Below are 27,939 nucleotides of genomic sequence, written 5' to 3'. Positions count from 1 at the left end.
AAGTACAAAGCCGGGAGCAGCCTTTGTGTTTCCCTCAGAGGAGCCTCCCCACGGCTCTGATCCGTGCCTCTCCTTGAATCACACATAGCTGCTCTGTCCATCACAGACCCCCAGAGAGACTTTACCTGTCACTCCGCACTAACGGGAGCTTTGAATCTCCTCGGTGTGTCCCCGCAGGAACACGCAAACACATTCATATAAATACACACACATGGAGAAAAAAAAGTAGCTCCAACCTGGTTGTATGTTTCAGTTAAAGCAATGAGAGGCACGCTCGTACTTACACATCAAATCATTTTATAGCTTGTTCGGTGACATGATTTTCACCACAACTTATTTAAAAAAGCATCATATGCATAATTTATTTTACTGATGTAGTATTTTATGGCCGTGTCCACTCCAGTATGGACACATATAAAGATGAAGTAGTGTTCTTGTGGCCGTAAATTGATCCCGACCTAACACACTTTATCTTCCACACTTCAAAATGACAGAAGGGAGAGGTAATTGGTTCTTCAGAGTTATTAAAGGGCAACTTAATACCACAGATTTACACCAAGCAACTTCTGTTTATGTGAGCACCCTGCATGTTTTGTATGAGGATGTATTAATTGCTATAGTCAGCATTTTGTCCAACATGAGGGTGACAAAAACGTTGTGGGTGAATTAGACATTCAAGGTCATAATAAGAGCTGAAACAATCCATTTATTACCCAAAAAATGAATGGACAGACACTTATTCAGCAAGCTATTTGAAGCTGAAGCCTGGCATTTTAGATTTCATCTTAAACGCAATTTTACTCGCTTATATTAGACATAGCAAGCATTTTGAATATGTCACCTTGAGCTCTGGGAGCTTGATGCACCTTTGTTCCTAATTTTTATCATTTTAACTGAACAATTAACTGGAAAAAGCAATTAGAATAGATGCAGTGATTATGAAAGTCGAATTTTAATTAGTTGCAGCCATATAATTACTGAAAACTAAAATCTCCTACTGTGATGCGTTCGTCTCTGTCGTCTAAATTGGCCCCATCCTTCCTCCAGGAGATGGTGGGTTCAGGGTGCCCACGGGGCGGTTGGCACTCCAGCACTGCGGGCTCCCCCACCGCAGCCATAACATCCACAGGGTTCTGTCGGAAGTCGTCACGTAAAACTGGAAAACACACAGAAGAGCAGAACAGAGGGGAGTTTAATGATGTTTGACCATGATTTGACGATGGCAAAGCATAATATTTGCTCACATTGGTGCCTTCAAGTGTGTATTTATTGTGTCAACAGAGGAGCTCATGTCTGGGACTGACTGATGTGGTGTTCACAGCTTTCACGCGTGTGGATTTTAAAACTCGGAGTCGAGAAGTGGTGACATATATGCAGTTTTTTAGGGATTTATTATTTAATCTTTTATTTTATTGACTATCATTTTCTAGTTGCTATCATAACAATGTTCTCACTTCTCACCACTTTTGAAAGGACAACAAGGCAACAGTCACTTTTATTGTCAGTCATCAAGCAATCTCGGAGCCTATTGGCTATTGCTTGACAAGGAATTAGCCTCTTGGGGAAACAACCAATACTTTGGGGCTTCTGGTGTAGACAGTGGTTATCCAGGTTAAAACTGTCCTTTTTTCGGCCTACACCATTTACAGTCTGACTAGATTATTTTACCACAAACTTCACAAAACTGAAACAACATCAACAGCAATACCTTTTAGGTGTTTTCTGCATATTCAGATTCAAAATCTGTACATTGAGATTATTCACTAAGACACAATGTTATCAAGACTTAAACCACCAGGATATTGTTGACTTGATGCTCAACATACAACCGTAAGATTTCGCCTCATAGAATTGATTTAAAGATGGACAAAATTACATTAAAAGGGAAGCCAAATAATAACTTTGATCGCCCCCTGGTGGCTGCCTGCAGTATAGGTCATAAACCCAGCCTCCTTCATGTAAGCAGGTGGAATATGGACCAAACTAAAAGGTCAAAGAACACGTAAAAAAATGTTTTTCTCCTGCTAATGTTTGTTCAACTATTATTTTAAGCATTGATTGAGCTTGTGTATTGGCAGGACCTCAAATCCACGGGTTCACTCCACCAGCGGTACTGCCCAGACTGGTTCCAAATTACATCACCAGCAGAAGATGGCGACACTGTGATATTTTAACTTAATTTTTGTACAACAACAAGATGTGGAAACACATTGTCCAGCTTTGTCTTTGGCTGGTTTTGCTTAAATGTCATAATGAATAGTTGTTTTTAAACTTTGTCCATCACTCAATTAGGAGCAGTGCACAAACACCACCCTTATTTTCATGAATTATCAATATTCAATATATCTGCATCTATCAGTCTACCTTAATACCTTAACTTAATCATACAAATATATTACTGTGAGTAACAAAATGAAATCTCCCAGCATCTTACTTCCTTGCTAGGACAAGAGACTGGCTGCAGAGGAGGCTGCTTGTCCTGATGGTGGACGGCCAGGCCAGAAGATACACTGCGACAGAGCACTGCAGAAAGGTGAGGTCCAGATGGCTCCCCAAGCAGGCAGCATAAAGCTACCGCAGCAATTTGTCATCTTTCCACGATGAGTAGCATGCGGACCGAAAAAAAAAGAGTTTGCAGCCAGAAGCTGAGCAGTGATTTCCAGTACTCACTGGGAGTCCTGTCTCTACAGTATCTGCATATAAAAGGTCTTTACTGTACAGTCTCAACTTCCAAGTGAGGAAAAGCACTTCTAGAATGACAATACAAATATTGATTTTTTAATCAAATAAATAATTGTATTAATCAAGATGTATAATAATCTGCAGAGGATAGACATAGCTAACATTGTAAAGTAAGACAGGAAGGCGTACATCATAAATGAAAACAACCTTTTTGTTCGGTATAACTGCGCAGAATCCTGCTGCTGATGAGGTGAACATGTGCTAATGTAGACGCCCTGTGCATGAGTGGCTGTTGTTAAGTGTTCCCAGTCTTGCATTACAATGGGGGCTTTACAACCTGAGCAAGCTGAGGGAGCTGAGGCAACACAGGGGCTACAGCGGAACGGCAGAACTCAGTCGAGCTGAGCTGTGTTGGGGTGAAAAGACAGGAAACAATGAGGAAAAGTCATAATCACTCCCAGATGGCAGCAACCCATTCACCTCTGGACGCGGAGCTGTACACAACCCCGAAGCCTGAGGATGCACGGCGAGAATGCGACGCCCGAGATGCATGATGGGGCGCGGTGGATGTGGGGGGGGAAACAAATTGGGATGACCTTCTAATTGGAGGTATTTTGGCCCCCGCAAATCTTTGAGCTCCGCTACGCTCAGTCTGCCCCCCCCCCCGCCCCCTGATCCTCCTGAGCCGGGCTGCGACTGGCTGACTGCAGTTGAGTGAGCGCTGATGGGAAACAGCTGTCTGACGCTAACCCCCTCCCACCACCACCACCACCACCTCCTCCCCGCCGCCGCCAACACCACCATGTCACATGATAAAAGGCATTCCTCGAGGGACACAAAAACATGGTTGGGGTTACATCAGACAGGAAGAAAGTGAGACCATCTCGACTGCCTTTGCTGTGTGTGCGTGTGTGTTGATTGATTGGCTGATACTATCTTACAATACCGAGAGCATTCAGATTACACATCTGTTATTACTATCTTGTGAGGTCCAAATGTCTCCATTTGAATGCCTGGACTACTTCCTCATGCCCCTCTTTGCGAAATATTTATTTTTGGTAATAGCCTTAGTTAGTATAAGAATTAAAGCGGGAAGACATAAGGGTTAAAAACCAGAGGAGGCGTATGAAGGTTAGCGAAGAATTTTCTCATAAGCGCGCATGTTTATGTGTTTGAACGAGGCCAAGTCGGGCTGTTTTTTTTTCGCATGTTATACGAATATGCTGGGTAAGCACACAAATAATCCGGAACATGTGTTTGTAAAACTGCCTGTTTTATATTCTGAGAGGGGGAAATGTATCGGCCTGTTACAGTATAATGGGAAATTATGCATGCCCTAGTGGAAACCATAGAAGCGAACACAAAAGGAAATACAGTGCTTCTGAAAAACCTAAAGTATGCGAAGATAGTTTTCATCCTCTCCAGTTCCTCCTGCTTTTCTTTGCATTAGCGGTCATCTCCTGCGCAATTCATATAATTTTTGCTTATCTGTAAACACATCCTGACAATCTACTTCCTAGGATTGATGTTGCTAACATCTCTGTCTGGCACTAAATCCCTTAAGTTAATGGCCTTTGTAAAAACCAGGCTCCATAGCCAGGGAGGAATGAAAAAGAAGAAAAAAAAAGGTGGACGCATACATTTTTATAGTGATTAGGAACATGAGGACATCCAAAATGACTTCCCTGATTTTAGGTTTGAATAATAATGCAGAGGACAATCACCACAAATTTTCGTCACTTTCCAAAAAAAAGAGATTTTTTTTCTACGAAGGCTTTGATTGCAGGGTCATTAATATTTCTCCTGCATCTCCCTCTCGACTTCAAAAACTTCAGCTAATTCTTTCTGAGTTCCTCTTGTCCCCCTTTTTTATTTTTTCTTACAGTCTTGCATCTGTATTTTAAGGCTTCGCACGCCATTGTGTTGTCATTCCGAAACCGTACTTGTTTATTTCGGGAGTTTGGATGCGTGAATTTCCCAGGATTCCATTGACTCCAAGCCATTCATAACAGTCAAAAACCCCACCTCTGCAGCTCCTGAAGCCAACCCAGCTTGCCTGTTTAGCTGGAGCTTTGCACCTTTCGCTGTCTTTTTTCACCCCCCCCCCCTCCCTCCATCTGATCCCTCCAGATGAGAATCTCAAAGCCCACTTCAAAGCATCAGCCCTTGGCCTCCCTAACCTGGATCTGACAGTGTCTGACTTGTTGTTAGTCCCGTGGAGCCTGAGCGCATAGCTTGAAAGGCCTACTGTAGTCGAGCTCCAATAATCCTCTCTGCAGAGTCCGACCGGGCCAAAAAGGAAGACTGTCTCACCCCACAGATAGTTCGAGTGGAGCAGGGCACGCACAGTAGCCTTATCACACCACATCATCCCAAGCAGAGGCAGCTTTTGTCACCGCAGTCTAAACGTAACCTCCCTTGTTGCTTTCATTGGTTTCCAAGGTGCTTTTTACCTAGTGCAGCTCCAGCTGTAGAGATATTTCGGTGCAAGAATCGTTTGCATGACCCAAAGTAAACATGAATACTGTAAGGCACTGATTTGTATTAGTTTAGAATCAGTTGTAGTAGCTAAGATTTGCCAAAAGCAGACTGTACTCTAGGTCCTTCTGCTTTAACTCACATTATAATGGGGTTATAATTCCAAAAGCCTGTTTGGAGTCCGTTGACAGATGGTAAGAATAGAGTAGACGTTTTAAAGTCCACATCATTGTTTGAATTGTTTTATATTTTCATAGATTCTAACATTCTTCAGAATCTTGACATGACATGTAGATCACTGTTGAGAATATCAATTAGATATAAACAATGGGATCACAGTTTTATAGTCAGCAGCGTTTGAGCTTGATGAATGTATTTAGCTGTCAAATGTGGGATAAATACAGATTTATTTTGTGGGGAAATTAAATGGAGGAAGACATCAACCTGTTGTTTCATTAGACTCCGATAGAACTCTATTGCCAAAATATAGGCAATCATAATTTATCACACTTTTTTTATTTTGGTGTATGTTGGTATTAATTGTAAATTAATAGTTTATCATTTTGGTAAATAGGCTTTTGTCTTGCCATGAGTTAGATGGGATTCTTTGTTCATGTCTGCACATGGTACATCTGAAGCTCCAGATGTACTGGAGCTTAGCTTAGCTCAGCTCACAGTAGCATAAAGACTGGAAACGCAGAGACTGTGTCCACAAATACAGAAAATCCATTTAATTAACCTCTCAAGTTCAATGAATAACACACAATATTTAGTTTTTACCTCCAAGAGGTTATCAATTCACCAATTTCTGTTTGTTGGTAGGTGTGTCTGTATATTTGTTGTTTTGTAAGCAAGATTAGATACAAAATAACTGAACATATTTCCACGAAACTTGATGTTAAGATGCGGTTTGGGTCAGGAAAGAACCAAATTAATTTTGGTGGGGATGCTGATCAAGAATTGAGGAATTTCTTTGTGAGATATGGTGTTTTTCAACATTTTCACAGTTTTCCCATGGAATTATTCATGGACCTTGATAAAAAAAAATCAATCTGAATTTAAGGGACTGTTGGGCCTTGGCAGAGGTATGTGCTCTGCTGACTGCCGTTCTAGTTTAATCTGTGCAAGGTTGTGGTTTTAAGGATGGATTACGTTCTGGACTATTCTTGATTTTGTGGAATCTCAGCTGGTTGCCCAGCAACCCCATGGTGCTGTCAATACTTAGGAATACCTAGGAATAGCAAAAAAGCCAATCACATCTTATCATATAGGCTTGAAATGATAAAGGACTATGATTAAAAGCCAAAACACAAGAGTCCTGGATTTCGCTTTACCTTTATAAACCAAATAGAACAATGTTGGGCATCTGTTTTTGTTTCAGCACATTGTGACCAGACAACATATCTTCACTTTTGTTTAAACATATAAACCATAATATTGTCAAAACATTGAAACCTCATACAATAATTATAATATTTGAATGATTTAACCAGTCAATCATTCAATTATCATCTTGCTACTCACTGGCCTCCTCTAGATAGTTCAAAAGTGAGTGGAGGGACAAAACAATTATATTTAATGAAATGCTGACGAAAAACACAAATTAAATGAAAAGAAAAGGCTAAAAATGGAAGATTGCCGTGCTCATACTTTTATTCCTAACATATTGTAGGTATTTCACCAGACTGTGTCTGTAAAATGTAAACACTAGAATGAAAAGAGAGGCAGAAGCAGGAATTATGTCTCCTTCTCTGTACCGATGTACTTTGGGCCTAGACCGCACTTAAACAAATTATTCCAAGGGTAAGTCGTAAAAGTAGTATTGGCATCTATTACGCCTCGCAGAAGTCTTGATGTTTCCCAGTGCTTAAAAACATGAATTTCAGCTCAAATTCAACCCAGACTTTTTTTGACTAAAATATCCCAGAGCACCAGCCTGAAAATACATGAATGTAATAAATACCCAAAGCTAACCGTGAAAATGCAGCTTTATCATTCATCCCCAGCAGAACAGAAATCCTTGACTTTCTCACAATCTATTTTTCCTGACCTCTCCGTTACCCCCTACCTCTCTGCATCTACCCGTCTCCCTCCCTCTTCCTCACTCCTCCCCCTCCTCTTCTCCTCTCCGTGCTCTTCTCTTACAGAGCTGAAGTCTGGAGAGACAGAAAGCTGCAGGATTAACAGCTGCTCCACAGAAAAACCAATATGTGCAGCTTGTGTGTAGTAGTTGGTCCGATAGATCGAAGAAAGACACACAGACACAAACACACACAAATACCCTAACACAGGAGGTCCATGGGTTCTGTGCCTCTTTACAAGCTCATACCAAAGCCAATAACATAATATGAACTGCAACCAAGCAAATCCAATAAAAAAATGCAGGTCCCACACATACACATTAGGATACATACATTATGGTATCATAACTATGCCACATGAGATTTTCAGATTACACTAGCAACCAACAAGACACAAACACACACACACACAGTGCTTATAAAAGAAACAAAAACACCCTGTTAGTCTTCCCCAAGCCACCCTATTTGACTTTCATTTTCTGCAAAGAAATCATTACTAACAAAAAAAAGTCACAGAGTAAACAGATTTTTTTTTGCATGCAGGACCATACGGATCTCTTATGTTTGTCGAGCCAATTAACTCAGCATAGTAGTTGACTTAATGGGATAAAGCTCTCGGTTACATTATTTGTTGGGCTAAATTTTAACTTGTAAACGTGTTTGCTCTCTTTTCTTAGAATCAACAAGACCATCCCCTGTAGATATCTGTGTTGGGTACACCTCTTGGAAGACATGCTAACAATGTTAGCCCTATGTTGACCTGCTGGACTTTTATCAGACATTTAGCTTGTAATTATCCTATTTTATATTCTTAGCCTATCAGAGGTAACTCAACACATGCTTACAAAACAAATACTGTAGTATGTAATAATCGGCATATATCAAATATAATTTAAGAAGCTATATGCACAGTATTTGTAGAGTGTAAGGACCCATTAATGTGCAGGAAGACATCCCCTCTTCTTCCTGGCATCCCATCATCCTAAATTTTAACTATAATGACCCTTAGTAGAGTGCATACCTCAACCAAGGCCCAGCAGTCCCCAATCTCTCAATGTTAAAGAAAGTGATACAAAAAATCCTGGATCCTGCCCCTGATCCTGTTTCAACCTAAATAGTATAGGGTTTCCCCTGACCCACACCGCATCTTTTCACCAAGTTTCATTGTCTTTCCTGTATTTTTTTACGTAGTCTTGCATTACAAACATACAACCCAACAGACAGCGGTGAAAAGATCAGCTCCTTGGCAGAGGTGACACAGTATTTTAGTTTACCCCAGCCACTTTTGCTACCAGTGGGGAACCCTTTAGGCCTTCATTAAATGTTATATTTAGTCTCTCCAATGTACTGACATTTAATACCGTCCCAAAACCATGGAAGTGAGGTCATGCAATCAGATTTGTCTTTTTTGTTGCTGTCTAGGTGCCTTAAAGGTGCATTAAAGGGCAGTTGGCTTACTTGTCGGTTACAGCAGGATTGCCTGAAGGAGTGTGTGTTTGCACAGAAAGTGGCAGGTGAATGGACCAATCACATTTTGATTAATAGGGGGTGGAAACTAAAATCATCGATCTGCGTCCACCCAAAGGCCACAGCTATCTCACATGGTCCACCTTCCTCTGCACAGGGCTATGAGCTAACTTCAGCAACAAATCAACAATGTTAGTCTGGCCGACGGCACAAATAACATAGTTATAAAATGGTGGATTTACAGTAGGTTTGTGAATATTAAAAAATTGACAACAGTTTTGGCATTGCTGTAGCAGTGGGGGCCCTCTTAAGGTCTCAACCCACAGTTGTGTTTTCTGCTGCGATATTGGCCTCTTTACTGAATCTTTTATGCTGCTCTTATAGTCTATTGTTCTATTAAAAACAAATTGACATCAGAAATGATGTGCCGTAAACATAAACAGCCTTTTTAAAAGGTGCTGCGTTCTGACAGGGGCTTTATTTCTACCATGATGGTGTGTGAGTGTGCGTGCAAGGATGGAGGCACCGGTTCATCAGCTCTCGGATGTTCTGACACCCTAATCCTGTTGATGTACGTGCTGAACATATCACTCGTGAGGGGCAAACATTAAAACCAGCTAAAAGGATTGTGTAACCTCCGTTTTAATCTCCTCCACTCATCCCATCCCTCCGTAAGACGGAAGACAGGGGGACGAGAAAGAGGAAAAGCATAGCTGAGAATAAGGAGAGGGCAGATAGGAAAAGACAGACGGACATGAAGCAGATTAGGAGAATTAGCGACGCGGCAGAGGAGCCGGGTGAAATAGAGGCTGAACAGCTCTGATAGGGTTATTCAAATTGTCAGTCAGACTAAAGTGCAAAACATTGACTCTTGGTTCCTGTTGTTGGTTGCTGAGGTGTTGATTTCCCCAATTTTCTCGATGACGATAAGTCAAAACAAAGCAGAGAAAATTGTATTTTTAACAGCAGCATTTATTTGCTCCACAGTCTGAGTTGCAAAAAAATTGAATAAAAGAGAAAATAGCCCTGGATCACCTATCAGGATCGAGGCACTAACTTGATTTAACCCTGGTGGTACAAGTTCAGAGAGCAGGCAATGAGGAAGGAGTTTGTAATACCTTCTCTATTCCACAACATGCCGGTGCAGTGTAAAACAAAACTACTGTCACATCTGAAATCATTAATGAGAAACACTGTACACACATTACTTCCAACCTTGCTTTTATGATTTAAGAACCTGAGCTGTGGACGTTTTTATGAGCTGCAGAGGACTTTATCAATTCAAGACACTTGTGAGAGGTAGAGGAAATACAGGCTGTACGAGTTGTTATAAGCACAAACACATACACATGCACTGACGCAAGCAAACGCACACACGCACTCTTTTTATGGGATACATAGTGTTTTCATTGAAAACATTCCCACATATAACTTTTGCTTATGTTGCTTATGTTGACATCAGGCAAGACCGCTCTGCCCTTGAAGATTTGTCATTAAGACCAAATAATGCACATAACTTACAAACTGGGATTTCTAAGCCAGACAAATAGCGAAAGCCCGTATTGGTGTGATGCTATCGAAAGTGCGGTGTATGATGTTCAATTAACAGTGTTGTTGCCTGGCAACTTCTGGTCAGCCCGGGTGTCACAACACTGATCTGCTTATCTATGGAGGTCAGATTAGATGGCACTTAGATTAATTTCTTGATACTGAATCAAATTTCTGGAAAATGGAAAACGACAAATCATAATCTCCAAAACCTTACAAACCCAATATGATTGGCTATGGGAAGCAACACAGTGCTCCATCAACCCCGGCGGGACCTTTCTCAGGTGATCACATTATATGCTCATAGGGTCCACTACTGATGATGTGTTCTTAAATTTTGAGAAAGTATAAAAGCAAATGAATGCCAATGATGATGAATTGCTAGTATCTGCTGGTGATCCTGGTGATTTACCATCAATATAGTTCAGAGGACCTTCAAACAAGGGATATTCACCATCTTGTACTATTGTCTTTTTTCCCAATTGAACATAACCGAAGAGGACTTTAATATTAACGTTATCACTTAAATATTTGATTCAGTATTAATATTTAATTATTTTAATCAGCCCAATATGTTTATGTGCATAATCCTTAACATACAGTTTATATTACGAGCTACCATAACATCATATGTATTTTCTGCCCCCTGGGTTCAGGTGCAACCCTACTTGTAATTAAAGTGTGTGTTTCTGCAAGTACTGCGTTTATATAACCAAGTTGGAGCTATAACTAGGCTATAATCTGGTAGCTGTAGCTCAACTTTACTTGCTAACCTCACATACATGCAACAATGGCCGGCTACACGGTAAATGTAATTTGAGGATCTTTAAATGAAATCATTTTTTGCAATACCAAAAATAAAGAAAAATAATAATAATACCAGTTTTAGATATTATTTGTGTTATATTATTTCCACAAATATCCACTGAGAACCCACTCTCATTAAAACCATTCCACATCCTCGTCACCTCAAGTACATTTACTAATAACTTTCACTAAAGCTATTCTATTTCAAGTAAAGCTTCTGTAAGCAAAAACAAATGAATAGCAAATAAAACAGACTCAAGATAGAAGCTTGGTCCATTTAATCTAGAGTGTCTCCTTCCTCAGGGCACAATGTGGAAGGTTTTATGTGATGTGTTTGCAAAATACAGTTTACAAGCTGCTATCCTTTGTGCTTTGTACACAGTCTTATATTTGCGAGGACTAGTTCAATGCTGTGATGATGCAAACATCGTATGACCGAATCTGTTTGAAGTCCAAATAAAATGTTTATGTGTGTGGGTGGTGTCTGCTCCTGCCACCAGTTATTTTGTAAGTACCCTGCACTTCAGAGACCATTTAACCCTTTGTTGTGAACTCATAAAACCCCTTCAGGTAAACAGGGAAAGCTGTAACTCTTTTAATTTAAAGGTGCTGTATACGTAAATCAGAATTCTCTGCAGCTGAATGGGCACGTTTCTCATGGGAGTGGTGATAGTCAGAGACAAGGTGATGGAAATAGAGGAAAAATTAGTAAAGGAAAGATGCTTGAAAAATGAAAAGTTTCCTTAAGCCGTCCATGTTGAGATTCCCTCTTTCACAACAGCAAAAAGACATCTAGCCTTTTAAACCTCCTACCATGAGCTACATTATAAAGTGTGATTGTGATTTAATTACATACATACACAGGAGCTGCCCTTCAATTATTCCAAACAAAATTCCTTCGGGTGTGAATCATATCAGGAGGCGGGGAAGTTAACAAACGATGGTGCTGGGCGGATGACACTAATTAGCTTCAGGTAAGGTGACACAGAGAGCTGCATGACGATGTGATGACAGCAGCAGCAGCGTGAAGTCGTGGTAGAGCACAGGCAATACACTGACCCACATACTGTGATCTGTGCTAACAACAGCTCCCCACTGGGACCTGCCCTCCTGCAAGGAGGTGGCGTATACGGTCTGGTCCCACGGTGCACCATCCCTGCTTTATTACACTCAGGGCCTGTTTCAGGTGTGCACCAATTTACTGACTCAGTGGAGACAATCAAGATAAAAACTGGATTGCTACTCAAATCAGATAAAACCTCACAAAAAAACAACAAGCTGTTTGCACAGTTTATTGTGACAGCCACAGCCGACACCTGAATCCTTTGGCTTGCAGGAGGTGAAGAGAGAGAGAGATTGAGAAACAGTACAGAACCAAATCAAACCCTCTACTTCTAAATAATGGAGAGTGCTGGAGGCAGTAGAAATGTGGGCCTTTCTCTCCAGGGCAAGAGTTCCTTGCATGAAAGCAGAGACAAGCCACACACGCACAGACACACACACACACACACACACACACACACACACTTAGACACACACCACCCTTTAACCCTCTCATTAGTTTAATCCTGTAAATTGCCATGAATAAATCCACTTAGAAGCCAGTGAATGAAAAAGAGTTTCACTTTGAGATGGTTGCATTACCATTTCAATAAGCGTGCCACGCAGCAAAAAACGTTGGCTGTGTTTGACAGAGTAATTGGGAACATTAACGAGTAGATAAAATATGGCGAGCAGAGGGAAGTGCATATAAGTGTGTGTGAGTGTATGTGTGAGAGAGTGTCAATTATCTATGTTTTTTTTTTCTTGCACAGACAAAAACACACGTCTAGATTCTTTCCACTAATAAGGCCGATGAATCCCGCTGAAGGAGAGAGATTAGTAAGAAAGACTTCGCCGGCTTTGTGTTTCAAAACAAAAGAACGGGAGAGCAGACAGCAGTCAGACCTTGAGACAAAACTATTCCAGTAGGCTTTCCAGTAGGCTTCTGCATAGAAACCTTTGTTTGAGCTGCATGACCATAGCAACCCTGTTTGGAGAAATCTCCCTTGGCAAGGGCCGAGCTGTAAATAAGCACCTTCCCTAAACTGTACACAAAAAGCAAAGAGGGTCCAACTTAAGGGCATGTGCAATTACACACTGCAGACAGGGCATGCAATGCTTAGAGGGCTTCTCTTTGTTTAAGTGAGCATCTACCTTAATTCCTACCTGGCCTTTTGTTTGCGTAAGAAGACAAAGCAGGGAGAGATAGACATAATGATAATGAAAAAAAAAGGAAAACCCAAGAGAGACGCTCCACAGGATAAGTGCTCCCAGGTCAAACAGAGAGGCGATGGAGTGGAGGAGGAGGAGGAGGAGGAGGATGAAGAGGAGTTGGCGGCGGAGAGGGCTATGTATTGCAACAAAGTGAGATAGACAAAGAAATCCAAGCGCGGGTAGGAGTAGAGGTGCAGACACAAAGAAACAAAGAGCTACAGCAGATGCAACAACGAACCAGACGAGTCAACAGTCACTGCAATGTGGTGTTTCCTTTTTTTATTTTTTTTTTGCTTTACGACGAAGCATGTGCCAAAATAGGCAAAGTTACACACACGTGCAGGGAAATCACACCCACACACAGTCACAGTTACCGCTATGTTCCCGCATCCTAATGTACCCCGAGGTGCCCTAGTCCTTCCCGTGTCATCAATCTGAGAGACAACCCGGGGCCCAGGAGAGAAGGAGGCTATGAGCAGGTATGTTAACACTCTCCGGTATGACTGACAAAAAAAAAAGGGCACGACATAAATCAGACAAGGATACCAGACAGAATCACGGTCTGTTTGCACAGGAACATTCGAGACTGCGGCATCGTATTGCAGAGAACTGTATAATATTCTGACTGACAGCCGTGCATCCGGCACTGAGACGGCAACACAACAATTATTTTATATTCAACGGGGGGAAATGACATTATCGTGCCGGGGAAAGATGCTGACAGCGCAGGTCCAGATGGTGGGATCACATGACTCCGAGGTACGTGTAGAGGCCGCGTTTGACGCCATATAATGTACATTATTTCCTCACAACTGATGGTTATGTGGGGAGATGAAGCATGAAGGTAGAATACATTGAATGATGGATGATTTTGAGCCGTTTAGTGCAGCACATCAGGTGTTTGATACTGATAATAATATGTGCACGCAGGTAAAGCAGGACATTATTGTTCCTCTGTGCAGGTAATACGAAATGGCCAGGTTTCATTCTTCTTCATTTATTATTCTCTAAGTGAACACCAAAAAAGAAAACCTTAGCTTTGTGCAAACATTCAGTAAACGCAGCTGCTTATCATCATTAACTTCAAGGTTTTCTTAGGATTATATCAATAACAGATCCATTATTCCACAAATGCAACATTTGCACAATTTGGAGGTGGACAAAACAGCCTGGAAACAGTAGTCTTTGGCACTTCTAATCCGTTCAAGTCATGGAGAGGCTAAAAGACGGGTGATTTAGAGTGGGAACGGGAAGAGAAATGGCGTAGAGCGACAAGCTTGTTTGGTTTGGACCGAGCTGCACCGGGGAGGAGTGAGCGAAGGAGAGAAATGAACGAGGGGTGAAAGATGAAACTTTAATGATCCCTCTGGGGAAATTGGGTCATGGCAGCAGAGGGGAGGGTGTAGATAAGAGCAGAGTAAATGCCCGCTGTTTTAGGTAATACCCTCAATTATCACAAGATAAACACATTAAGGATTGATGTAGTACAAGCTTTATTCAATAATGTAAAAAAATCAACTGTATATGTAAAAATATTACATGGATGAAGACAGGAGGTAAAAAACACACGTGCAACTATCCATTGTGAGATGTTTAAATGATCCAAATTGCACGTGGAGCAAACATTGCAGAAGAAGAAGGGAGTGAAGACAGATTGAGCAGAGGAGGAGTGGGGGGGGGGACCAGGAGGATTCTGCTGCAGCCGTCTCCAGCCACTTTAATTGGTAGGAAACAAGAGGTCTCTGAATAAACAGCCGCCACAAGAGAGAGCTGGGCTCATTTTTCCTCCAGTTGCACTATCCCTCTTTTTCTCCCGAGTAGTTGAACTGAAGCTAACTTCCCCTCAAAGCTCTTCCTCCTCCTCCTCCTCCTCCTCCTCCTTTCTGCACTTCCCCTTCACTCGTCACCAGCCCCAGCTGTCCACGCTCCATCCTTTCCTGTGTATCTGTCTGTTGCTCGGACGACAAAACCTAAACACCATCTCAAGATTTCCAAATATAACAACAAACTGCTCGCCCCCCGCCCCCCTTAACTCTGCACCTACCACTCTCCATCTCTGTCTCTTTTTTTTTTTGCTCTCCCTCCCTCTCACCGTTGGCCTGCAGTCTTACCCTTATGTCTGCTTTTTGGTCTTCTACCTAATTATCTCACGGAGGACGAGGTAGCCCCCCCCCCACACACCATCCCCCACACCTCCACCCGCTGCTGAGGAGCCCTGATGAATAATTTCACGTTTCTCCAGCCTTCTCTTTTCTCTCGTCCTCCAATTGATTATTGTACAGAAAGCACACAGCTAAAAGAGCAGCCCACTGGGTAATTTGTCTTTCTGACGAGGAGAGTCCATGGATATGTATGGGAGGGGGGGGGAATTGCAGAGGGCTAAAAATTGATATGCAAAGGAAGAGAGAAAAACACGATTATACGAGAGAGAGAGAGAGAGAGAGAGAGAGAGAGAGAGAGAGAAAAAAAAAATTGATACTGGATGGATCGGCCTCGTCTTGCCTCTGATACCTCATTCCGTTTGATGTTGTGGTCAGGGGCACAAATGGGAAAGAGTGGGCATTTGCATGTGAAAACGTTGCTGGAAAAGTGAGCAAAAGCGGTCGACGCGGTTATAACGCGGAGCCGATTGGAAAATAAACCTAATTAAACAGTGGCCTTGTCATCCTCATTCTCCATCCCCTCCTGTGTCATCCTCCAAATCCCTCTCACAAACACCGCCGCAGCCCTGTGGCTACAAAACATTTGTCCGTCAATGTTTGATTCCACGCAAATACGACTGAGTGATGTGCTGTCGGACGACGCCAGCCCTCCAGGCACTTTCCCGATCCCTTTGACAGTGACACTCCCTCCGGGTTGGCGTGCAAAGGCTCCGGTGATGACAGAGACGGAGGGTATCATTTGGGCACCACAGGAAAGATCACTAAGTGTGTGCACAGACGCCTTATCATCAGCGTGAGGTGTTGCAGTGACTAAGACCTGCTGAAACGCATTCACCTGTCCCGGCTCGGCCCCGCCTGCAACATTATATGACTCACCTGACTGGATGGGAGGGAATTAGCAGAACGAAGTGAAGCCAATAGTGTGCATCACTGACAATTTGGGGTTTAAGGCGTGTGAACACTTGAATATGTCCTAAGCTGTTTTTAGACATGTGAAAGAGAGTTGGCTTGTCTAAGTGTCTTCTAGGTGTATGTCAGCTCTTTTTCATCATGAGATAGTTGCACTATTATAGTTTTTACCTCCGCCAAGGGTGGTATGTCTCGTCTAGTCAGCAATAACTGCTCAACAGATGACTACAAAACTTAAGGGAAAGATGTTGTATGGGTCAAGAAAGAACCCTTAAAAGTTTGTTGCAGATCCACATCAGGAGGTGGATTCAAAATTTATTTTTCTCACTCTCTGAGTGTTTTTAGAGATTAGCTGTTGGATCTTGATGAAAAAAATCAGGCAAGTAAAGGCGTCTGATATTTATGAGTGTGTGCAATTTGGCGCAGGTCCAAATAAAAATCTGAATCTAGTGAATTTAAATGGGCCTTCACAAGGGTTCTGTTGGGTATTAGCGGAGATGAGTCTGAGTGCCCCTCTAGTTTTTAGTTTTGTGTCTGTCTTAAAAACGCCATCGACAGGCCCATTTACTCGCTTACACGCATGTTACTAGTGTGCTGGCAGGGAAAAGTTCCAGGAAATGTCCAGAGCAATTGACTTGGACATTTGCATTCACACATACAGAAAGAGAAATGTCCAGGGTTCTGAAATCAGCTTTAATGACACTGAACACACAGCTCTACTGTGCTGTTCTCATAAAGGTTCCACCACGCTGCTTTGGTTCTCCACCACTCCAGACTAAGCAGAATCATCCCCCCACCAAGTCTGCTCTTCATCCCTCTGTCTCCTCCTGCATGTATGGTGCTGCACACCCTCATCACTTTTCATTCTCCCTTGTGTTTTCCCGTCTTCCGACTTCAATCTGTGCTTACTCGTATCTCCTTTGTTTCCTGCAAGCTTCAGTATCTCACCATCTCACGAGGCTTTGCTCCTCCCCATCTCTTTTTCTTCTCTCTTGCCTCAAAAATGCTGTAAAGTCTTGCAGCGACGCAATAGCTCTGCCTCACTGACTTTTAAGGCCCACGCTTCCCCCTTCTTTTTTCTTCTCTCTCCCAGTCCTGTTGAGCACACTCCACCTCCACCCCCATCCCTCAAACCCAGCTAATGGATCCCATGTCAGCAGAATACCAGAGTAAACCACACAACTGCACTGTGGCTTCCAGTCTGTCTCTGCCTCGACGTCTTTCTCTTCTATTTATGAAAAAAAAAAAATTTGAGAGAAAAATGAATAGAAAAACTGCTGGCTAAACAATTTAGTCAAATAACTCAAAAAAGATTCTGCTTACTCTGTACCTCACATTTTAAAAAATTCTGTACATGACACTATACAGGTGCACATTCTGTCACATGAGTGCAATATTTTTACATTTTATTAGGTTTTATCTTGCTGAAGATTGAGTTTTCTTTGTCTGTGCAGCCATGGAAGCTATCACTGTACATGATAATTAGCCACGTCCTCCATGTTCCATGAAACCAGTGCTACTCCTGGTAAACGCAGCACTTACTGTGCATGAGGAGATATTTTCCCCTCCATTTTTTTTTTTTTTTTTGCGCCACAACTTCTATCCCTGAGGAAATTATAGGGGAAATGTGCTTAATAAACAGTCCTGTCTCTTAGAGATTACATTTATATGCTGCTAATATCAGCAACAAATAAGCTTGAATTGAAATGTATTGCTGGACCATGTTAAAATAACATGTTTAAACGCTGCTAATTAGCATCTGGCAAGTTCCTCACTCTGATTAGTGAATATATTTGGAAAATGTTAACCGATAGCATCTTTCTTTTGATTCACTACAATATTTGTTCTTAAAATACAATATGCCAGAGCCTTATGGTTACTGTGAGTTTAGATAACTCCAAGCACTTGGGTAGGGGAAGTTAGGGAATGACAACAGTCTGGGTTAAAGCTTGGAATATTCAACATGAACCTGAAGCACATGTTTATTTTACCATTAAACTGAAACCGCCGTTCTTCAGCTAAACCTAAACCAAAGTGCTTTTGTTGCCTAAACCTCACCACAAGTGGGACTCAAATCCACGTCTCTGGAGTTTCACTTTCTTTTTTTATTTAGTTATATATTTATTAAGTATTTCGGGACACATTGTTTGAATTAAACTGACAGGGAACGTGGGGAAAGAGAGTCCTCACCATATTAGGTTTTCCTGGAGCTCCATACTACTTTTAATGAGTCCCATGATTTTACAAAACTGTGTCAGTGACTACATTCACAGTTGATACTAATTTGACTGTTGACCTAATTTCGATTATGATTTGTAATTGGGTTGCTGACAGAATATATTCAAGTCGTATTTCTGTTTACATGTTACAGAGCATAGTCTGATGAATACACAAATATACATTATGTCCCAATACTTGTTTGTACTTAAACCCAGGGCATGTGTCTTCATGCAGTTTTTAACTGCTGTGAAACGCTATAATGTGATTACGATATATATTTACATATTTAAATAATATATGTCTACATAATACAACTATTGTCTGAATACCCCACATATCTTAATGTGATTATAGCTTATTCCTAGTATGGCCTTATTCACGTTAAGCTAATCACAAAATGCAGTTTACAAGGCAGTGTCTCATTCAGATTATTGTCTTAACCTGGTTAACTTGTCCCTAATATCACAATGGGCTAATTATTTTTGCAATAATAACACCCCCTTAGAGGAGTGGGTTGTCTTCCTAATTCTTTTTTAATGGCCATTATTTTCATAAAATAAGCACTTTATTGTGTAACCTGACTGAGGTTTATTAGAAAGAAGAGAAATCACAATGTTGAGTAGTGGGCACTTATAAAAGACCACAAATTATTAAATTACAATATGACTTTAATTATCTGTTCAAACGCTAATTTGATTCCACTGTCTGATTTAGCTTTTTACAGATGCAGTCGTCCTCATGAGCTTCAAGTAGCTTTTAATTAAAGTAAGACCCACTCACCATGTGATAAGTATTTTATCCCAACTGTGTGAGCAGGAAATCAAACAGAGGTAAAGCTCTTTGCCTTGTTCTCTCCTTCGGTGGAGGATTGAACCGGTAGTCGTGTGTGCAGGGGGCTGGAGCAGGCTCACAAAGACAAGTGTGACAGAGGAGCCGATAAGAGACTGACGGGGACAAACCGCCCCCCCCCCCCCCCCACTGGGCCTCGGCGCTCCACAGGTAGACGTGGCATTCCATGCAAAGGCGGGCAGTGACAAATGGATCCAATTTCCATTTGCTTACCTATCTGTTGTGTGGAACACAGAACACACGCTGGCTTGCCCCCCCACCTATAAATCTTTATCCTGTTACCACAACACCAGCAAACAAACACATTAGCAACCCCCACTAGCACCATGACCAATCAAGCATACAGTCACATAGAATGGGTAAGGAACCTCAACACATTTGCTGTGAAATTACTGGCAAAAGCGCATCAAGGAGACAATTCGAAAAACCACTGCAGACAAGGGGTGGCACTCATGCAAATACAAAAAGTACCAAAATAACATTTGCTACTAGACAATTCTGGAAAAAAAGCAGAATGGAAAGGATGCAGGAGTCACCTTATTTATTCAGAACCCAATAATAAGATTCCGCTGGGAGGGACTGGAAGGAAGCAACAGGGAACGATGGGTTCAGGCACGAGGGGAGGAACACGTCTCTATCGTTTTGTCTTGATAAGGCCTGGAAATTGCTGAGAGAGACACCCACTTCTGGAGCCGCCCGCCAGTCTGACCCCAGCAGGGTCGGCTGGGTGAGGAGGCCTCGATTGACATGACATCTCCTCTGCTATTAACCTCCCACACAGATGTCTACATCATCAGCAGCCAATTTGACTTTCCCCATCGACTAATATTATCCTAGAATTAATATTTCTTTCTCTGCAGGCCAGGTCCCTCCCTTTCCCTCCCCTTCTCAATCTTGCACACAAAAACTCACTCTACAGCCTTGATCACAGCCCCTTGTCTCTCACAGACATTAACACACACGCACATCCACTCTCCCTGCTGCGTCTGTCATATTACCTGACAGAACACCAACAGATTTTTCTACTCACTGCCAAGCAGCCAGTGGTGTGAATGGCTGAGCCGCTGGATTTAATTAGTGCTGCGTCCATATGGGTAAGCAAACAGACAGGCACACGCACGAGCCAAAAGTATGTCACGTTGCCACCTGATCGGCGCTCAACGTTGCCTCCGGTGGCGCGCATACACAGATGCACGCTCAAGTGTACTGTGCAGCCCAAAGGGAGAGAAGGGGATGGGAGGGGCCCGAGCAGCTTTTTATAATCAGGTGATTTCTTTGCCGTAAATTTAATTGGTTTTAGCAGCAGTGCATAGAAAACGTTCAGGTTGGCTTGCTGCACCCCATGCACGGAGAGACAGCTGCTCTGACGGGCAGGGAGGAAGGAGGAGGCAAAGTGAACATATTGTTAAACAGATTATTTTTTTAAAAACCAGCGAGGTTGAGAAACATCATTCTGTTAATCTGGCAAGAGAGAGAGAGGAAGATGGATTGAAGGACGTTCAACCACTCGCACCATGGTCATAGAATATTCACTTTGACGCTCATTTGCTCCTAATGGATCTTATGAATATTAAAGAATGTGGACACACACACATTACAAGATACATGACCCTAGCAAATATGTATTTAAAAAAGGCCGACATGACCCTTCCCAAAAAGTTAAGCCAGAGCATTTTAATTGCCCCCTGGTGGTTGGCTACAATATAGGTCATAAGATCCACCTCCTCCATAATTTTGGATGGGACACGGAGCAAACTAATAAGTCAAGATTGAGTCAAATACATTTTTCACAACGTTTTTTTTTTTTTTTTTTGTGATTTAAGGTATGACATTGATCAATGGCCCATTTTTACAGTAAGTTTGGTCTTTATATTTGATGCAATAAAATGGGGTGAAATGTCATTGCCAGCTGAGACTGTGATCTGTTGAGTGCAAGTAACAGCTGGTCTTCGCCACCACTGTGTTATTACCTGATCCCTACCGTGCCCACTTTGACTCGAAAAGACGCCATTGTTGTAAGATGGAAGCATATCAGATATATAGTGGGAGCAGTGGCAGGTCTCGGAATTCTCTAAATCAGGGGCCATAAAGGGCCAGAATTTAGTCAGAGAGTGTCACGGTCTGACACTTTAGTTAAAATTTTCCAGCCTAATTGTAAAAGTGTTTTCTATTTATTTAGTAAATCCCTGTTGTGTATGTCTGAAGTGTTTTCATGTTATCACACTCTGTGTTTCTTTTTCCTGTTTTATTTTGTAGTCTCTGTTCCTTGTGTGTTTTTTTCTGTCTCCACTTCCTTTCTGTGATTGTCTGCACCAGTCCTCATGTGTTACACCTGTGTTCAATTGCCCCTGCCTTCAATGTGTGTGTATATAAGCCTCTGTGCCTCCCTTTGTCCTTGTTGGTTCATCATCAAAATGTTCACTGTGATCCCCTGTGCTTTTTCTCCTGTGCTTTTTTCTGCCTTGGCTCCTGAGCTTCTGTCCTCTGCATCTTTGTGTAAGTCTCCAGCGTTTCCCCCTGTGTTCTCTGTGTCCTGTCCTCCTGGGCCTCTGCACCATTTTTAGTACAGTTTGACTACACACAATTCAGGGACACCTTAGGGGCCAATCAGATATCAGATGAGACCAGTGGCCCTTGGCCCTGTCCTTGAAAGGGAGAAGTTGGAGATGCATTGTCCATCTTTATAAACAGTCTATATGGCATTCGTACATCTATCAAGAGTTTTTGGTTGTGAGAATAGGTGGCAGATGTTTTTATCTTGTTTGTTCAGTCCATATTAAGACTGGAGATGGATAATATTCTTTGATATGTACCTCAATGCTTAGCAAGCTGTAACATTGAACACTCCCATGAGGGAATTAGAGTACAGGGCTCATGGGCTCAAGGGATCAAGAGCAGAACATCACATGTGGCTGTGAAATAAAATCAGTTGGGCTACATGAACATGTGGCTGCGCTTTGACACCTGACCTCAGCTGCTCTTTGCAACTTGTCTTGTGCCGTCGACCATTGATCTACTTCATCCTAGACAATTTCTCAACGCCTGACTGGGGAGAATTAATGAAGAGGAGGAAGCAGATTTCCAAGATGACATTTTACAATTTCCTTACAGTCACATAATCAATTCAATTAGTATTACATATATAGAGAAGGTGAGTGGGTGGAGGAAAAGACACAAGAGTTTGATGAGGCAGTTGAAGCTCTGCTATTTGCTCAGCGGATTTCCTCCACTAACTTGTCTGTCCATCATCCTAAGGCCAGCCAAGAGGCCAAATCTCGCCCTCCTCCTCGAAATTAGTTGCACTGATTGATCTGTTACCTGAATGGAACATGCCGTTTCCTCATTTCTGTCCAACAATACCCTCAGTGCACAAAGCTAATGGAGTCATCAATGATGTGTTACAGACTAAAAAAAAAGGAAGGGAGCAGTAATTGGGTAATAGGGTTTGGTTAGTCCCTACTCTTTCCAAGGCTAAATGCGGTATTCAGTTTCAGCTGTATAAATAGTGAATAGCAAGCAGCAATATGTGCTACGTAATGTGATGGCGTTTAAGGCATTTTGTCTGGCTAAGCCCCGCATGAATAATAGCGTAATCCGCAGCAATTATGGATAGATAGCTTATAATTAGCTCGCTGTAATCCGTCCAGCTGTCTCCCTCTTAGTAGACTGTCTGGATCCACATAGGAAGAGATGAGAACGAGGGCAGTTAGGGATAGGAATAACCTTTTTTCTGGGAGGACACTCCTTGACATTGTGTGCTCAAAATGAAAAGTCGTCCTTCACAGAATGTGGAGAATGACTTTCTTTCATGTCTCTATAGGCTCCATGGAGAAAAAGTGCATTTAGAGGATGAAATTGAGGTCTAGTCAAGGTCAGTGTTGACTGTCATTTCCACTTGCCTGTGTTATTACCATCTCCACATCCTACACTAAAGACATCTGAGTTCTATTGTATATACAAAGGTTTTTCTTTCTAAACATGGTTGACTTCAATTTGTCTTTTATTTAAATAACCATCACGTATGGCAGCATGTGTCCAAATTAATTGGTTTGTTGTTGGATGCACAGTTTATTTCCGCTCTACTTGATATAAAAATGCAGCTGCTCTGGGGTTTGAATAAAAAGGGAAAAGTGGGAGTGCCTTCGTACAAAACCTTCTCGGTAGTCTTTACGGTTATTTAAGACGGAAAGGAACGGTTAGGTTTACTGGGACTGAAACCCCTGATTAGACCCAGTAGGTGTCTCTGCTGAAGGTAGCCCCATGTGATTAGCATCCATTGAAGCGTACTGACTAACATGGGGCTGTTGGAAGTCCCGGTGTTTGTGAGCTTGTCCTTCTGATCGGAAAGCAAATGGGAGTGAGGGCGGGGGGGGCTATTAAACATGGCAGACTGTGTGTACTGTAAACAATGTACAGCGCATCCCCCTGCTGCGTGTTCATGGGAGTGTGAAGCTTCGTTCACTTCTCCTCCCTAGAAGCAATTTGGTACTGTAGAGTCATCTTGCTGTGATGTTGCTCCACAAACACACAAACTCTGGGAGGACACAGTGTGGTTGTATGTCTGCTCCTGCACTTACGGGAGGATTAAACTGTAAAGTCTTCCAACGACCACCCTCACCTGTTTAGCACTGTTTTGCACTAGGGCAAATTGACTCAAATTACAGACACATGTTCTCATCCTAGTGATGGCGTGTAGTCATAGTTTTGGTTTTATTTGCCCAGGTTTTCCAAGATTTCTTCTGCCAACCCTATCCAATGGAGGTGATTGGAATTGTGTTTGTGGTGTTCATTGAGAAAGACACAAAGGGTGTGAGAGGTCCCTTTACTCCGGATAATCCATCAACTTTGTCTTGTATGTTTTTTATTGGACCTACTTTCTAATAAAATAATAATCCCTAGATGTTCTGATACCAATACCAGCGTCTGAAATGCCTGTGATAACACCGAAAATGTATCAGGCATTGACGAGGGCGCAAAACTAATTACCATTCCGATATAACGTCTTTAAAGTCTATTAGTTTCACCCAGATGTAACAGCAAATTCCTTCTCCTAGAAATCACTTCTTCTCCGCTCCAAAGCAGAACTTGCGCTTTACTGCCACTGGCAACTGGTGACTTCTGAGCAGCATTTGCCAGGGCGAGATAAAATATCAGTGTTAAACAGTGTTTAAGTTAGGTTTTGAGGGGTGGAACTTGTGTTGCCAATAACAGGCGAACAATCTCATAGGGCATTTAAAAAACCATCACAAGAAAGAGAGTTTCACCGAGGCAAAGGGAAAGTGGAACGAACAGAAACCGCATTCAAATAACACAATGAATTCAATAAAATTAGAATGATAACCAACAATCACTGGAATAGGATTGGTTTCTGCCGATCCGCAAGGTCCAGGTATTGGTATCAGAAATGAAAAAAAATGGTTCATCCTAATAATCCATAGATGAGAAACAATAAGAGCACTTATTTAATATTAAGTGCTTGCACTCCACATACAGAATTCCTTTCTCCTCCATTGTAATGGGGTAGAGGCACAATTCTGAGAGATGAATAATTTCAAAACTTGAGCATATAAAACCAGAACTCTCTGCATGGATAGATACCACAGTAAGTGAGGAATATCTTATTTTACTTGGGTCAAGTGACCCTTTAATTTAGTGGTTCCAAACATTCCACATTCAACACGTCACAGCGTTCTGCCTGATATCGCCAGAGGAGACATAATTCAATTAGCTTAAACTAGAAGCATTTGTTATCAGTGGAGTCAAAGGGCTAATCAAACAGATAGGATTTCATTCATATCTGCGGGTAAGAAGCGGATACTCTCATTCTTGGCCCTATCCCCTATTTCTTCCACTCCATCCCTCCTCACATACCCAACTCTCCCTCCATCCCCCATGGCAATGTGAGGCGGGCCACAGTATCCATTCTATCAGGGACCTCTAGAGATATATACTTTCTCAGTATGCAGCCGGGCTATACAGACGGTAGAACACATACACATGTGAGAGTGCGCACACACGCACACATGATACCTCGGGTCTGAGATAATCAATGCCAACAGAGGAGCAGCAGATCGAGAGGCTGGAAAAAGGACCAAGGTCTACTCAAACACACAAAACCCAGAGAGAGAAAATATACAAAGACGAGATGAGGCACTAGTGCCCTGATCCAAACATTTACAATTCTTTTGTTTGTGTACAGTACATTTGATATCAGTTCTTCGGAATGTAAAGTGTATGCATTGCACATAAGCTTATTAAAATGATAGCTCAAATGGACACTGTGCAATTGAGAAACAAAAAAGCAGAAAAATAGCCTTTACAAAGTAAATAAATGCATGAATATAATATATGAGATGCCGTAATTAAATCAGATATCATTTCTCAGTCTGTCCCTGAAGTGCTTTCCTGCCGATGTTTTTTTAGAGGTGCGCATGCTGAAAGGAACGCATGCCAACAAAAACACCACATGGCTTTGCCATATAGTCTATTTTTAAATGGCACTTTGCATGAGTGCTAGAGAATAGGTGACTGCGACTATATAAGACATCAGACTGACAGTGCTCCGACATCACACTCGCTGTGTCTGCACACGCTGTCAACAAACTTCAAGGCAAAACTGACAAGATGTGCAGGTGTCTGATGGCTATTGCTGTAAAAAAACGTCCTTATCTGTCACTGAGGGGAACCAGTTAGCGAGCCGGCTGTCAATTAAACAACCATTCATCTCAGGAAGCATCTCACACTCGAAGTAGGGAGTGGACCGGAAAAAAAATATGAGCTTGAGTCTGTCTGTGATGTGTGGGTGGGTATGTTTTACTGCCTGTCGACATTTTGGTGCACGACCTTTAGCAAGACTTTTCTCATGGGAGATGTGAAAAGGGCTTTTACCACAAAAATTCAGCAGACGGTAAAAGAGACAGCAGGTAATGTTGCACAGGAATTTTCATGAGTGTCTCAGTGGGAATTTAAACGGTCCATGCATCATGATTTAGAGGCAGTTTATTTAAAGCGTGCATGGGAAACATAGTAAAACATGCAAGTCTTCAGTTTGCGGCTTTTAAATGTCTACAGAATTAGATTAGATTTGCAATAAATCCAAGTCCCTGATCAATCCAATTAACAGCGATGAATCCTGCCTCACTTGTCTTACTTCAAAAGAATTTGGTGAACGTATAATTAGCCAGCTCTGCTATACGTGCTGGGACACATATAGGAATGTATAGTTCACACATCCTTATAATCAGTCTGTAAATCTGTCATGCGTAGATGTCACTTTCTGAGAAACTCAAAAGCGCCAGAGTGAAGGGCGGCAGTGGAAAGTGTAATTTTCAAAAAAAGAAACGGGAATCAAGCATTGATTAAAAACTAAGGTTTGTAGTGTTTGGCAATGCAAATTAAGACAATCTGACAACTGGTGAGTGAACACAGGGAGGTAGAGTATATATACAGAGGGATGCTGAGGTGAATGGGAGCTGCTGTGTGCAGATGTGGAGTCGACAGCCGGGAGGAAACTGGGCAGAAGGGAGTGACTGGGTCTAAAAGGAAATGAGAGCTTGAGACAATGAAAACCCAGAACTAGGTGACACGCCTACTTGCAAGATTGCCATAGAAATCAATTTGTGACATGCTGTTACAAATGCATTCATAGTGTGTGAGTAGTTGCATTGAGAGGGAAGCAGTAATTCACCATTTGAGCATTTTGATTCCCTATTTGCACAGAAATTAGTACATTTTAAAATCCTAGATTACATGAATAGAATTATGATTTTTTTTTATTTGGACAATGAAACCTGTCTCCAGCTGTCTGTCTGGGGGGGTTTGCTTGACCGGCTGGTTGCAGTTTTCTTTCTGAAACTTTTTAAATTGATCTGCAGTAGTTGCATCTGCAGTAGTTGAGCAATGGCAAGGTAAAGAAAAGCTGCTCAGTCCACAGAAAAACAAAGAGCTGCACCACTGCTGCTGCACAGAGAGCGGTTCACCTGTGTAGACAGAGTTCAGTGATCAATAATTTCACTTGCGTCTCAGAATCACAACCACATCTGATGTAGAGCACTGGTTTTGAGGTTTATTAATATTTGTATCCGTCCAAATCGCACCAAATTTGACGCTGCACTTCCTTAGTCCCTTAGCTCACAAGTTTGAAGCTGACAAGATCAACTGTTCCTGATGTACAGTATGTCAGGCACATACAGACAGGCTGAAAATGTACAATGAACCAAGAATACGAGTGGTGGTGGTGAAAGACATTTCACATAATAACAGGTGTTTTTTGTCTCATCTTCCACTCTTTGACTCTCTCTCTCTTTCTTTCACTCTCTCTCTCTCTCTCTCACACACACGCACACACACACACACACACACACATACACACAGGGCTGCTGACAGTTGCTGACAGGTTGTCAAACATTAGGTTCAGCTGTCCCTCCCTCTGACCTCAGAGACCCGTTACAGAGCTGCCATGATTGCAAGCACCAGGAACA

The 27,939-nt window shown here is 42.0% G+C and overlaps 1 pseudogene; it reads right to left on the bottom strand.

Annotated features, from left to right (window-relative positions):
- LOC133018999 (roundabout homolog 1-like) overlaps positions 1-27,939 on the bottom strand; it is an 87,639-nt pseudogene that overhangs the window by 22,479 nt on the left and 37,221 nt on the right.

Source organism: Limanda limanda, chromosome 14 (genome assembly GCF_963576545.1).
Source record: "Limanda limanda chromosome 14, fLimLim1.1, whole genome shotgun sequence".
NCBI lineage: Eukaryota > Metazoa > Chordata > Actinopteri > Pleuronectiformes > Pleuronectidae > Limanda > Limanda limanda.
Note: the sequence above shows the minus strand (reverse complement) of the source record. Positions and strands in the feature narration are given on the sequence as shown.